This window comes from Rhinoderma darwinii, chromosome 4 (genome assembly GCF_050947455.1).
Source record: "Rhinoderma darwinii isolate aRhiDar2 chromosome 4, aRhiDar2.hap1, whole genome shotgun sequence".
Taxonomy (NCBI): Eukaryota; Metazoa; Chordata; class Amphibia; order Anura; family Rhinodermatidae; genus Rhinoderma; species Rhinoderma darwinii.
The window spans coordinates 220,817,266-220,830,213 of NC_134690.1; positions in this window are offsets into that span (position 1 = coordinate 220,817,266).

Here is a 12,948-nt window from a genome sequence, read left to right on the forward strand (position 1 = left end):
CCCTACCAATCAATGAGATGTAATTTTTTGTTCACAATTTTTTTAATGTAACTTGAGTATAAAAGCATTTCTACATTTTACAAGCGACATAGTTCTATAATGTAATTAACATAAAAATAAATTAAAAGAAAATATATTAAAGAGGCCACACACAGCCCCCTGTAGATAGTGTCACACACAGCCCCCCTTGTAAATAGTGCCACACAGCCCCCCTTGTAAATAGTGCCACACAGCCCCCCTTGCAAATAGTGGCACACAGCCCCCCTTGCAAATAGTGCCACACACAGCCCGCTGCCCCTTTGTAAATAGCGCCACACTCCCCCCCCTTGTAAATAGTGCCACATTCCCCCCCTTGTACTTAGCGCCACACTGTGAACAGACCGGTGAGCAGTAGCCTACCGCTACCACTCTCCGCTCTGCCTGGTGTGACGTACCGGAGGAGCCGAAGAGGTCATTCGGCGCAGGCAGCGGCGGAGTTCCTTCTGACTAGGGTTGGTGACAGCCAGGGCCGGCCTTAGGTTGGATGGCGCCCTGTGCAGGACTCTCTATTGCCGCCCCCTACACAAACCAAAAATGAACCACATATATGGACACGCTGGATATACATACAGGTAAATATATAGACGTACAAACACATATATATATACACACACACACACACACACGCGCAGATAAATACACAGATAGGGACATATACAAATACATAAAAGGCACAAATATAGAAGCACAAAGATACATTCACAAACAGACCCATATATACGCACACAGGCACATATGTACACAGCAGAGATAATGTAGATGTTACGTGCAGTCAGTGATAACTCTCTGAGTACAGATAATGTAGCAGATGTTACCTGCAGTCCTATGTAACACCACAGATAACACAGGGGTAACTCTCTGAGTACAGATAATGTAGTAGCTGTTGCCTGCAGTCCTATGTAACACCACAGATAACACATTGTAGCAGAGCTGAGATTGTAATTTAGCACAATGTGTTATCTGTGGTGTTACATAGGACTGCAGGCAACAGCTACTACATTATCTGTAATCAGAGTTATCACTGTGCTATCTGTGGTGTTACATAGGACTGCAGGTAACACTACTATCTGTATTTAGAGAGTTATCACTGTGTTATCTGTGGTGTTACATAGGACTGCAGGTAACACTACTACATTATCTATACTCAGAGAGATATCACTGTGTTATCTGTGGTGTTACATAGGACTGCAGATAACATCTACTACATTATCTGTACTCAGAGCGTTATCACTGTGTTATCTGTGGTGTTACATAGGACTGCAGGTAACATCTACTACATTATCTGTACTGTGTAGCAGAGCTGAGATTGTAATTTAGCACACAGTACAGATAATGTAGTAGATGCTCCCTGCAGTTCTATGTAACACCGCAGGTAACACAGAGATAACTCTCTGAGTACAGATAATGTAGTAGATGTAAGAGACAAACACATGCAGAGACACAGACAGAGACAGACAGAGACAGACAGACAGACAGACAGACACACACACACACACACACACACACACACACACACACACACACAAAAACTGTAACATATACACATACAAGCACAGAGACACACATTACACACTACACACACACTCACCATGTCTCCTTGCTAACAGGTCAGGACGGGCTGTGGGCGGAGCTTCCTCTCTGCTTCTCGGTGTGTGTGTGTGTGTGTGTGTGTGTGTAGAGCACAGAGTAGAGGCAGATGCAGGGAGGCTGCAGCACGGGAGTGGACCTGTCCCCTGGCCTGAGTCATCTGACCTCATGTCACCGACGTGAGGTCAGGTGACTGGACTGGTCCACTCCCTGGCCGTCACAGACCCCAGTCAGAATGCCGTAATGTCCTGGCTCTTCCTAAGCTGCTGCAGGTGTCCCACATACGGGGCGCCTGTCAGCAGCGATCAGCTGCTCTTCGGCGCCCCCCTTCCCTATCCTCCGGGTTGCGCCCGGGGCACATGCCCCGCCTGCCCCCCGTAGCTACGCCCCTGCATTTGACCTCGCTATCTTTACAAGTTGGCTATGAAAAGCTGGCCGTTCACTTTTAGATAGCTGTCAACCGAGCAAGGGAATCAGTACTGACATCAGTTTCCCTCTGGTGTTTCTGTAGTACACTGGAAGGGAACAAAACTGGATAATCGGACATATGTGAAAGGGGCCTGAGCTGGTTCCTGTGCCGGTCAACCCCCAGGTCCCACAGCTCCACTTTTGCCTGCCTATACACTGTACTGTTATAAAGACAGATGATCATAGAGACCTGGCTGGACATGTGACAGATGTGCCCTTTACTGTAATATTTGCCGCCATCAATTTGCGCCAACAAGCCACTCTGCCTTGGCCAGCGTACTTAGATACAGAGCTAGGGCAACAAACAAAATTTTTGCCCAGATAATTGAAAGCCTAGCTACAACTTTGCATAATAGGGTTAGTCCAGGAAAACCCCAATCTGCTTTGCTTACCTCTTTTTTTCAAGTTCTAATGCACTAGTCTGCACATACCTTGCACACTCTCCTATTTCTATAAATTAAGGCCCTACATGCAATAACTTTCTTAAGAAGATGATGTCATATGACCAAACACTTTTACCCAGCATGCTTAGCTGTGGGATAGTTCACGGACATGCCATGAGTGAAAGAGGGCATCCTCTCAATAAAATTAAGCCATCTGTTTCCTAAAAACAAGAATTTAAGAAACCCTTTTGTACCTGCCAATGATTCACCTCTTTAACCTGCTGCTTGACCTCTTGATAAACTGCTACAACCTTTCTCTACTGTAGGTGGTCATATTTGAAAAACACAATGGATTTCCGGAATTATCCTTCTCTAATGGCCACAGTTTCAGAAGTTCTACTGGTATCTATGTATATTCAGAGCTTGTATACCAACATTCTACTTGGAGAAGGAATACCGGCTATACCAGAACCTCTGATTACAGTCCGCGATAAATTAAACTTCATAATGCATGTTTTGGATTTTGTCTTATCACAAAATTACTTTCTTTTTGGAGACGAATGTTTTTTTTTTTTGCTATGCTTACCTTAGAGAGAACAGTACTCAGAACCTTTTCTAAAGGTTTTATTTTTGCTTTTAACAAATTATATATGCAGTCATGGGAAAAAGAATGTGCAATTATTTATATCTTTTTATTTATAAGGGCCTAAATACCACTGTGTGATCTTCAACAACTTCTATAAACAGACAAATAATCTCTGGTGACCACAAAACAGATTTCAATCTCTAGTCATATTTTCTCTCTGAAAAAACTCATAGATTGATCTCAGTGGTGATGGAAACGTTGTTAATGGTTTCTGTTGGTCACCGTTGTGACAGGATTCCGTTGTTTTGACGAAACACTAGCGCAGTCGAGATCAATGGTGAGGGAAACAGAAGCTAAGGTTTCCGTTTGCCTTTTCGTTGAGGGGTTAACCTGACGGAAACCTCTGACGGAACCCCTCAACGGAAGGGCAACGCTGATGTGAACAGGCCCTAAACCAACAATTAGAAACCAGGTTGGAAAAATAAGTATACCCTTCTTACCTCCACAATAATATAGGCTATGTTCACAGTTTGCGGTCAAACACAGCGGTTTTGTAACAATTTTGCAAAAAAACAAAAACAGGACCCGACGTATGAATACAGCCTATGAGAGCCATGTTTTACTATTAGAGATCAACTCTGCATGAACCAAATTTATTACGAATTTCCCAAAAGTTTTGTATATTAGCGAATCCGAAACTTTGGAATAATTCCCGCACAAATCGCTGAAAATGGTGGCCGCCATTTCGCAGATCAGAAAAAGATAAAAAAAAACAGAAAAGAAGGATCACATGACCTCGGGCCATGGCCTGGCGGGCTAACCCATAATGCCTTGCAGGCAGCCCTCGATCTAGCACAGAAAATCAGGAGTATAGGTGTGAGTCACAAGTAGCCACTATAAACAACCAGGAAATGCTGCTGCTTTGTAAGGACACAGATAAGGGAGACAGGACGTCAGAAAGTGAGAGATAGCAAAAAATAGAATACAGATACATAGTGGATTAGTGTCAAAGAGTGTATTTCATAGTGAGGAAAAGAGAATAAATAGATTTACAACAATTTGATAGAGAGATAGATTTTAGAGAGCGAAAGGAGTCAGTCAGTGTCAGTGAGTTAGTTAGGTAGGACAGGCAGCCATTGCTATGAGTGAGTGTGGCTGCAGCTATACAATTCTTACATCAATTTGTGAATCAACAATTTTCATCACATCGTTTACAAATCTTCTTCAATAATATTAATCCTGGTGTTGATAGCGCGCTGCTGCCTTCTGAAACAGGCGTCATGGACGTGTCGTCACTCATTGTTCTGCATATATCTAATAGTGCCACCTGTGCAGGGGCATAACTAGGAAAGAATGGGCCCCATAGCAAAATTTTAACAGGGCCTCCACTCCCCCCTCAACTAACACTTCCATCCCCAACAATGATCATTTATCATTTCTGTGTGCAATGTAAAAATACAGCTAGTCCATCAAGTTGTAGAACATCTACCCCCCTATTGTATGAGATCCCATTAATAGTGATCGCACAGTCCTCCTGTAGATAGTGCCACACCCCCCCATTGTAGATAGTGCTACACGGCCCCCTGTAGGTATTGCCACACACATCCCCTTTTAGATAGTGCCCACAGCCCCCTCTTGTATATAGTGCCACACTGCCCCCTGTAGACTGTGCCTCACAGCCCCCTCTTGTAGATAGTGCCACACAGCTCCCTCATAGATCGTGCCACAAAGACCCTTTTTGCAGATTGTGCCACACAGCTCCCCTTATAGATATTGCCACACACTCTGCCTTGTAGATAGTGCCACACAGCCCCCCTTGTAAATAGTGCCACACAACCCCCTGTAGATAGTGCCACACAGCCCTCCCTCTTGATAGTGCCATACAGCCCCCTTTGTCTATAGTGCCACAAAGCCCCCTTGTAGATAGTGCCCCCCAAACAAATTAAAAAAAAATGTACTCACCTAGTCCTTTTCCCACAACGAGCTCAACAGCCTGTGAGATGCTGAGACAAGACCCTTGTGTAAGCCGGCGTGGTTCAGTGATTTCATCGCGCCAGACTGTGCAGTGCTTAATAGGCTGCAGACCTACCATGGCCTGTAGCTTAGTGAATGGCAGAGCAGGGAGCTAGTTCCGTGCTCAGCTATAGTATTCAATTGTATCTGCATCCTAAGGACGCACATACAATTGAATGTGGCAGTCACCCGGGGTCATGGATGCCTGGTGCTAGCGACACCACCGGACATGAGGGGACGGACATGAGGGGACGGGCGGCAGGGGTCCCCTCATGCCACGGGTCCCGTAGCAGCCGCTATAGCTGATATAGCGGTAGTTCCGTCACTGCACCTGTGTCAAGCATTTACACAGCACAGTTATACTTCAGGCTGTGCCCAAGTGCTGATCCTTCTCCTCCTCTGCACTGTGCTGTGAGTGACTCGGCGTGATGACATCACTGCATCGCGCTTGCCTGCGCCGAGCCGCTCACAGCACAGTGAATTCTGAAGCGAGGTTCCAGCATTGAATAGAGCTGTATCCGTGTCCAGAGGACCATTGGCCCTCATTTAATGTTTAGAGATCTTAAGAAACACAGTTACATCATGTGACCCACAGGCTTCTGTAAGCATACAAAATGTTTAAAAAAGCCCCTTCAATTTACCTGTCCCCAAGTGTGCTCTATTACACATTCAGGGCATCATTGATAAATTCATACCCAGGGTTCACAGAAAAACCCTACATCAATCTCCTATATTTCTCCGCCTGGGATTAGGACATTTAAGGTTGTATTATCTAGCTGCACAATTCTCTCAATTTGCAGTATGGAATGATAACTCACATCATACTAAATGGGCCTTATTTGAATCCCTGTCTATGACTCACTTTTCTTCTTGAGCTCTGATGTGGTCCCCTCACCTGGGCACACAGTTCTTTTAGTAAGGAAATAATTTAAAACACCATATCCAACCCTTCCTCTTTGTAATACCTTTTCATTCATCCAGACTTCCCTCCAGGTCAAACACCTGATGCTTTCAGTGATGATTATTTCAGCACCTCACTACAATTTTCAAACTCACTAAAAATGGGAAAAATAAATCTTTTGCAGAATTGAGAAATGACCTAGACATACCGCTAAGGGAACATTATAGCTATATGCAAATACACTACTTCATTACAACATTCTTTAAAGTCCCATCTGAGACCCTCCATTCTACTTAAAAAACGTATGCAGACTAGAACCTAAAAATAAAGGAACTTGAGTTCTGCAGACCCCCCCTCCTATGTAGAAGAATGGGAAAAGGGAAATTGACCCTATACCTAATGACAGAGAATATGGGAAAATGCTCACACCTGTATTTGTTCCTTTAATAACAAGGGCTTGACCACACGTAGCGGAATTGATGCGTATTTTTAACAAATCTCATCCACACGCTGCGTAAAATTTCCGACCAGAAATTGACCTGCGGTGCGTATTTTTCGTACCGCAGCATGTCAATTCCTGCTGCGGAAAGTGGACAGAATTGCTGCATTTTGTAGAGGAGATGTCACCATCTCCTAACATTTGGAAAAACGCAGCAAAATCCACACCATTTTCTGCAGTAAAAAACGCAGGAAATGTGTGGTGAACGCCATAAAATAAAATAATAATAAACCATACCAGAATCACAATTTTTTGGTCACTTCACCTCCCAAAAAAATTGAATAAAAAGAGATCAAAAAGTCGTACTGATTGAAACTACAGTTCGTTACGCAAAAAAACAAGTCATTACACGGCATTCTTGATGGAAAAATAAAAAAGTTATGGCTCTTAGAATAAGGCAACTCCAAAAGTAAATTATTTTTTATAAGAAGTATTTTATTGTGCAAACGCCATAAGACATAAAAAAAACTATAAACATATGGTATCGCCGTAATCGTATCGACCCACAGAATAAAGTGAATATGTCATTTATAGCGCACGGTGAACGCTGTAAAAAAAAAAGGGATAAACAACAATAGTAGAATTACTGTTTTTTAGTCACCACGCCTCTTCAAAATAGAATAAAAACTGATCAAAAAGTCGCATGCACCCTATCAAAACTACAATAAATTTCTCAAGTGGTCTAGTTTCCAAAATGGGGTCACTTTTAAGGGGTTTCCCCTGTTCTGGTACCTCAGCAGCTCTGAAAATGCGACATGGCGGCCAGAAACCAATCCAGCAAAATCTACATGGAGCCCTGCTGTTTGTCCAACCAGCAGTTTCTGACCACATATGGGGTATTGCCGTAATCGGGAGAAATTGCTTTACAAATGTTGGGGTTCTTTTTCTCCTTTTATTCCTTGTCAAAATTAAAAATTCGTACCTTTTATTGAAAAAATTTGATTTTCAATTGCACAGCCTAATTCCACAAATTGCAGCAAAAAACCTGTGGGATCTAAATTCCCACTATACCCCTCGATAAGTTCCTTGAGGAGTGTAGTTTGCCAAATAGGGTAACTTTTAGGGGGTTTCCACTGTTTTGGCACCACAAGACCTCTTCAAACCGAACATGGTGCGTAATAAAAAGGAGGCCTCAAAATCCACTAGGTGCACCTTTGCTTCGGAGGCTGGTGTTTCAGTCCATTACCGCACTAAGGCCACATGTGGGATACTTCTAAAAACTGCAGAATCTGGGCAATAAGCATTGAGTTGCGTTTCTCTGGTAAAAGCTTCTGTTTTACAGAAAAAAAAATAGAGTAAAAATGATTTTCTGAAAAAAAAAGGAAATTTGTAAATTTCACCTCTACTTTGCTTTAAATTCCTGTGAAACACCTAAAGGGTTAATAAACTTTCTAAATACTGTTTTGAATACTTTGAGGGGTCTAGTTTCTAAAATGGGGTGTTTTATGAGGGTTCCTAATATATAAGCCCCTCAAAGCCACTTCAGAACTGAACTGGTACCTAAAAAAGAGGCTTTTGACGTGTAACGTCCTAGAAAAAAAAATGTTCAAAAAATTATGCCAACATAAAGTAGACGTATGGAAAATGTGAGCTAGTCACTATTTTGTGTAGTATTCCGATCTGTCTTACAAGCAGACAAGAAGACAATCTCAGAATTTCTTGGATAGGTTTAAGCATTCCGAAGTTATTACCACATAAAGTGAAATATGTGAAATTTGAAAAATAGGATCTGAGCCTTAAGGCCCAAACTAGGCTGCGACCTTAAGGGGTTAAGCATAAATGAATGCCCTGAAACATCAATGAACTGAAGCATTATTGTAAAGAGGTGTGGGACAAAATTTCTCCAAAACGATGTGAGAGAACGATAAACCTCCACAGAAAAAGTTTACTTTACAAGGTGTTGTTGCTAAAGGGTGTTCTAACGGTCAATGAATTATAGGATGTACTTATTTCTTCTCATTAGGTTTCTGAATGATGGTTTATTTTTTTGGTAAAAAATGACTATAGATTGTAATCTGTTGTGTTTTCTTGTCACCAGATTATTTGTTTGTTCTTAGAAATTAGAACACACAATTTTTATGTAGGTCCTTATAAATAAAAACTTAGAATTGAAGTCTGCGTTCTTTTTCCCATGACTGTACATCAACTGATAAGTATGTAGCAAAGAATAGTAAAAATAACGGAGATAGGGAAATCCAGGAGGAAGACACAATATGACAGAAAAAAACATTTTCCAGAAGCATAACCCAAAAGGCTAGAACTTCCCAGTGGATCAGTAACTACAGAATGTCCCACCTTGTGCACCTTAACACAATTAAAGTAGTCTCAGGTTAAAAAATTGCACAAAGGCCCGGCTGCAAAAGAAGGGCAAATTGTACTGCATGTAGCGTCCGTGTGTACTACTAGTCCTTGCCAAGTCCCCTGATGAGTACATGCTGATAGGCGGGACAAAACGCATGGGAAGTATACCAGGGCTGAATTAGGGATACATTTTAAGACAAGCCGCTGGGAGAGTGTCATCCATTTCGGGGTGGTAGCCCTGTGCCATTTCGATGAGAAATCATGCTTATTGTTTGCATTTGGGGAAAGATTCACCAAATGGATTAAACTCTTTTACTCAATCGGGTACTGACAGAGCAACTTAAACTTAAAGAGGGGATAAGACAAGGTTGTTTGTTCTCTCTTTTACTCTTTGCAATTGTGATATAATCATTGGCTTTAATGATAAGGCAGGATCAGTGAATAGACGGTTTTGGACTACATTTTTGGAATTAAAAAATGTGATTGTACTATTATATCTAGATAATCCAATTTGCTCTATGGAATATATAATACAAGGTCTAATTATTTGCATTGCTGAAAATTCATAAGGAATGTCGCCCTGTCCCTGCAGGACTATTGTATCTGGAAATTATTGCCTCACTCAGTATTAACACAGTTTGTTGAAACATTGCCCTCCTTTTTGAAGGACACAAAAGACTCTATCACCAGGATCTTATTGCCAGTCTTGACGTGGAATCACTGTCTCGTAATATAAACCACAAGTTTGGCCTTGCTGTTGTCCAACATTTCCTCAATTCGAGAGGTATAAATTTCAAGTCACATAATACATTTGCTTTACCACTTTTCGAATTTTTATTGACACACAATTATTTCACCTTTAGCAGTAAATTTTAACATCAGAAAACAGGCACCGCCATAGACACAATTTGTGCACCTACTTACATTATTTTATTTTTGGGGTGGTGGGAAGATATTATTGTATCTTCAAAATACTTATTATTTTACCCAAATCACATTCTGGTCTTGGTTAGGTACATTGATGATTTTTTTTTTTACCTTGAGATGGGGAAAAACACTTATTTGAAGACTTTGTTACTATTCTAAATAATAACACCATCGGAATGAAGTTATTTTTGAATGAAGTTAGTTTTTATTTTTTGGACTTGAAGATCATCCTGTATCCTGGTGTCATTGTACATAAAGACATACTCCGTAAGATTATGGCCACAAATAACTTATTACACTGAGGCAGCTGGCACATTTGATGCCCATTCACCAAATGTTACAATTCTTTATAAACATTGCTCGATTTTACATTCAGATCCGGATCTACGTGATGTTATTACCGTCTTTCTAAGTATTACTTATCACAGAGGGAAGAATCTTCATGACCTCTTGGTTCATAGCCATCTTTCAAAGAAGATAGAATCTGGCAATACGTGGTTAGAAACTCTAGTTAAGGGCTCCCACCCATGTGGGAGATGCTCTATTTGTCCTTTCATGCCCAGAGACTAAGAATTTTTTAAATCCTTCTGAAGGAGAAAAATACGAATTCAGACCATTTATTAATTGTCAAAGCACAAGCGTAGTACATACCTTCCAACTTTGAAGTATCGCAAAGACGGACGGTGTCGGCAATGCTCTGGTTGTGGATTCCGCTTCAGGAAGAGCTCCCGACGTCACTGTCCAAATATAGCATCGGCAACGCTCTGCCCAGGGATTCCACTCCTGGAGGAGCCACTGATGTCACTTTCCATATATGGACATTGACGTCAAGGGCTTTTCCAAGACAGGAGTCCTCGGCCAGAGAGCTTTAGCTCCATAGTTGAATGCTGAAGCAGGGAGATAACTGTTCCCTGCTTCAGAATTGGATTCAACTGTATCTGCATCCTGAGGACGCAGATACAGTTGAAACCGGTACATACCACCGACCGCCCGGGTCAGCGAGACAACGCCCGGAATACGGGACTGTCCCAGTGAAATTCGGGAATGTTTAGGAGGTATGGTAGTATACAGAGTCATGTACACCTGCCCAAAAAAAAGTACAACAATTAAGGAAAATTAAGGTTGACACCCCTTTATTCAGACATGTTAGGTAAATACATAACAGTGAACCAAAAGTTCTAGAATTTGCAGGTATATGTCAAATCAAATTAGGTCCAAACTTGGTAATCTTGATAGACAACTAACTATTACAGGAGGCAGTAAGGTGATACACCACCTCAATAGTTTATGTCCCAATGGGCTTAATGAAGGTTTTACCTTCTCTGCATTTATTTGATCTGATCCCTTAGAGCAGTATCTTCAGTATATATATATGAAAAATATGTGGCTTATTATTATATGTTTTTTCAATATGTGTCACGCCTGTGGGGTATGTGGACCCACTAGGCCGCTCCACCGTAGTGGAATAGCAGCTGGCCAAACTACAGTCAATAACAGTCTCTGGGGTAAGAATACCTGTTCAGGCAGATGGCCGGAGTAGCAGATGCGTGGCACAGGTGATGCTTGGTGTGGCAGATGACATCAGACGTGGCAGATAACAATATGACTCCAACACTAGATGCAGCTAACAAAAAAGCAAAGTTACGGGATAGAGAATACAGGTAGTAAGATACAGGAACACTGGGAGCAGGAAAATAACTAAGGGACCATTTGCAAGACTAATATGGAAATACAACAACAACGTTCAGGCAAGTTGTTGAAGGGCAGAGCCCTTTATATAGTCCAGGAAGTAAGGGGATAGGCTAGGGAAAATTTAGTTGGTGCGCGCTGGCCCTTTAAGGCTGGGACGAGCGTGCACCCTAGAAGCAGGAGGATGCAGCCGCGTGAGTTGGTGTCTCCTAGGAGGTGCCGACAAGCTCTTAGCGCTACGCGGTCGAGGCTGCCAGTAAGTATGGCGTGCCGGCGGTCAGCAACCGTGAACACAACAGTACCCCTCCTTATACCCCCTCTTTTTAGGTCCAGAGCTTAGGAGGAAGCTCTTGCGGAGAGTTGAGGCATTGATTTTCTCTTCTGGCTCCCAGGACCTCTTTTTAGGACCAAACCCTTTACAGTCCACAAAATTCTTTCCTCCTACTCTCTTGTATTCCAGGATCTCCTTCACCTCAAAGACATCAGAAGAATTGCTGGGAGCAACTGCAGAACTAGGAGATTTACTAAAGCGATTTAGGACCACAGGTTTTAGGAGGGAAATGGAACAAGTTGGGGATTTTGAGAGTAGGAGGCAGACGAAGCTTATAGGACACTGGGTTTATCTTTTGTAGCACCTCAAAGGGCCCGAGGAACCTGGGAGCAAGTTTGTGGGAAGGGATCTTCGGACGAATGTTCTTAGAAGAAATCCAGACCTTGACTCCGGGGAGAAACTGGGGAGGAACCCTTCTCTTCTTGTCAGCATATGTTTTCATGTGTTCCACTGCCTGAAGAATTGAGGACATGGTCTGCTGCCAAATGTGAGGAAACGTGCCCAATGAAGAATTGGCTGCAGGCACTAGAGGCAGTTGGCACAGGAAGAGGAACTCATGGGTGCTGATTGTATACAATATAGAACGGAGAGGAAGAAGTAGGCTTACCTGTATTGTGTAAGAATTCCGCCCAAGGCAGGAGCAGTACCCAATTGTCATGTTGGACAGAGTCATAATGACAGAGATAATTCTCTAGCATTTGGTTGGTCCTCTCCACTGGTCTGCGGAAATTAAGAAAAAAATGAAATCTGGCAAAGAACAGCGACCATCTAGCTTGACGTTAAATCATCAGTCTGAAATGATCGGGACAAGGCATCGGCCTTAATGTTTTTGTCCACAGGGCAGAAATGAAGAACAAAATGAAACATGGCAAAGATCAGTGACCATCTAGCTTGACGAGGCTTAAGTCGCTGTGCAGACTGCAAATATGTAAGTTTTTTGTGTTCGGAGTAGATGATGATGGGGTGGGAAGATCCCTCAAGCAGGTGTATCCATTCTTCAAAGGGCAGCTTGACAGCGAGCAACTCTCGATCCCCAATAAAGTAGTTGCGCTCAGCATTAGAGAAGAGTTTGGAGAAGAATCCACAAGATACTGCCTTAGCCTTAGAATTCTTTTGAAACAGGAGCGCTCCAGCACCAATGGAAGAGGCATCAACCTCTACGGAGAACTGCTGAGTAACATCAGGATTATGAAGAACAGAAGCAGACGTGAAGGCTTTCTTGAG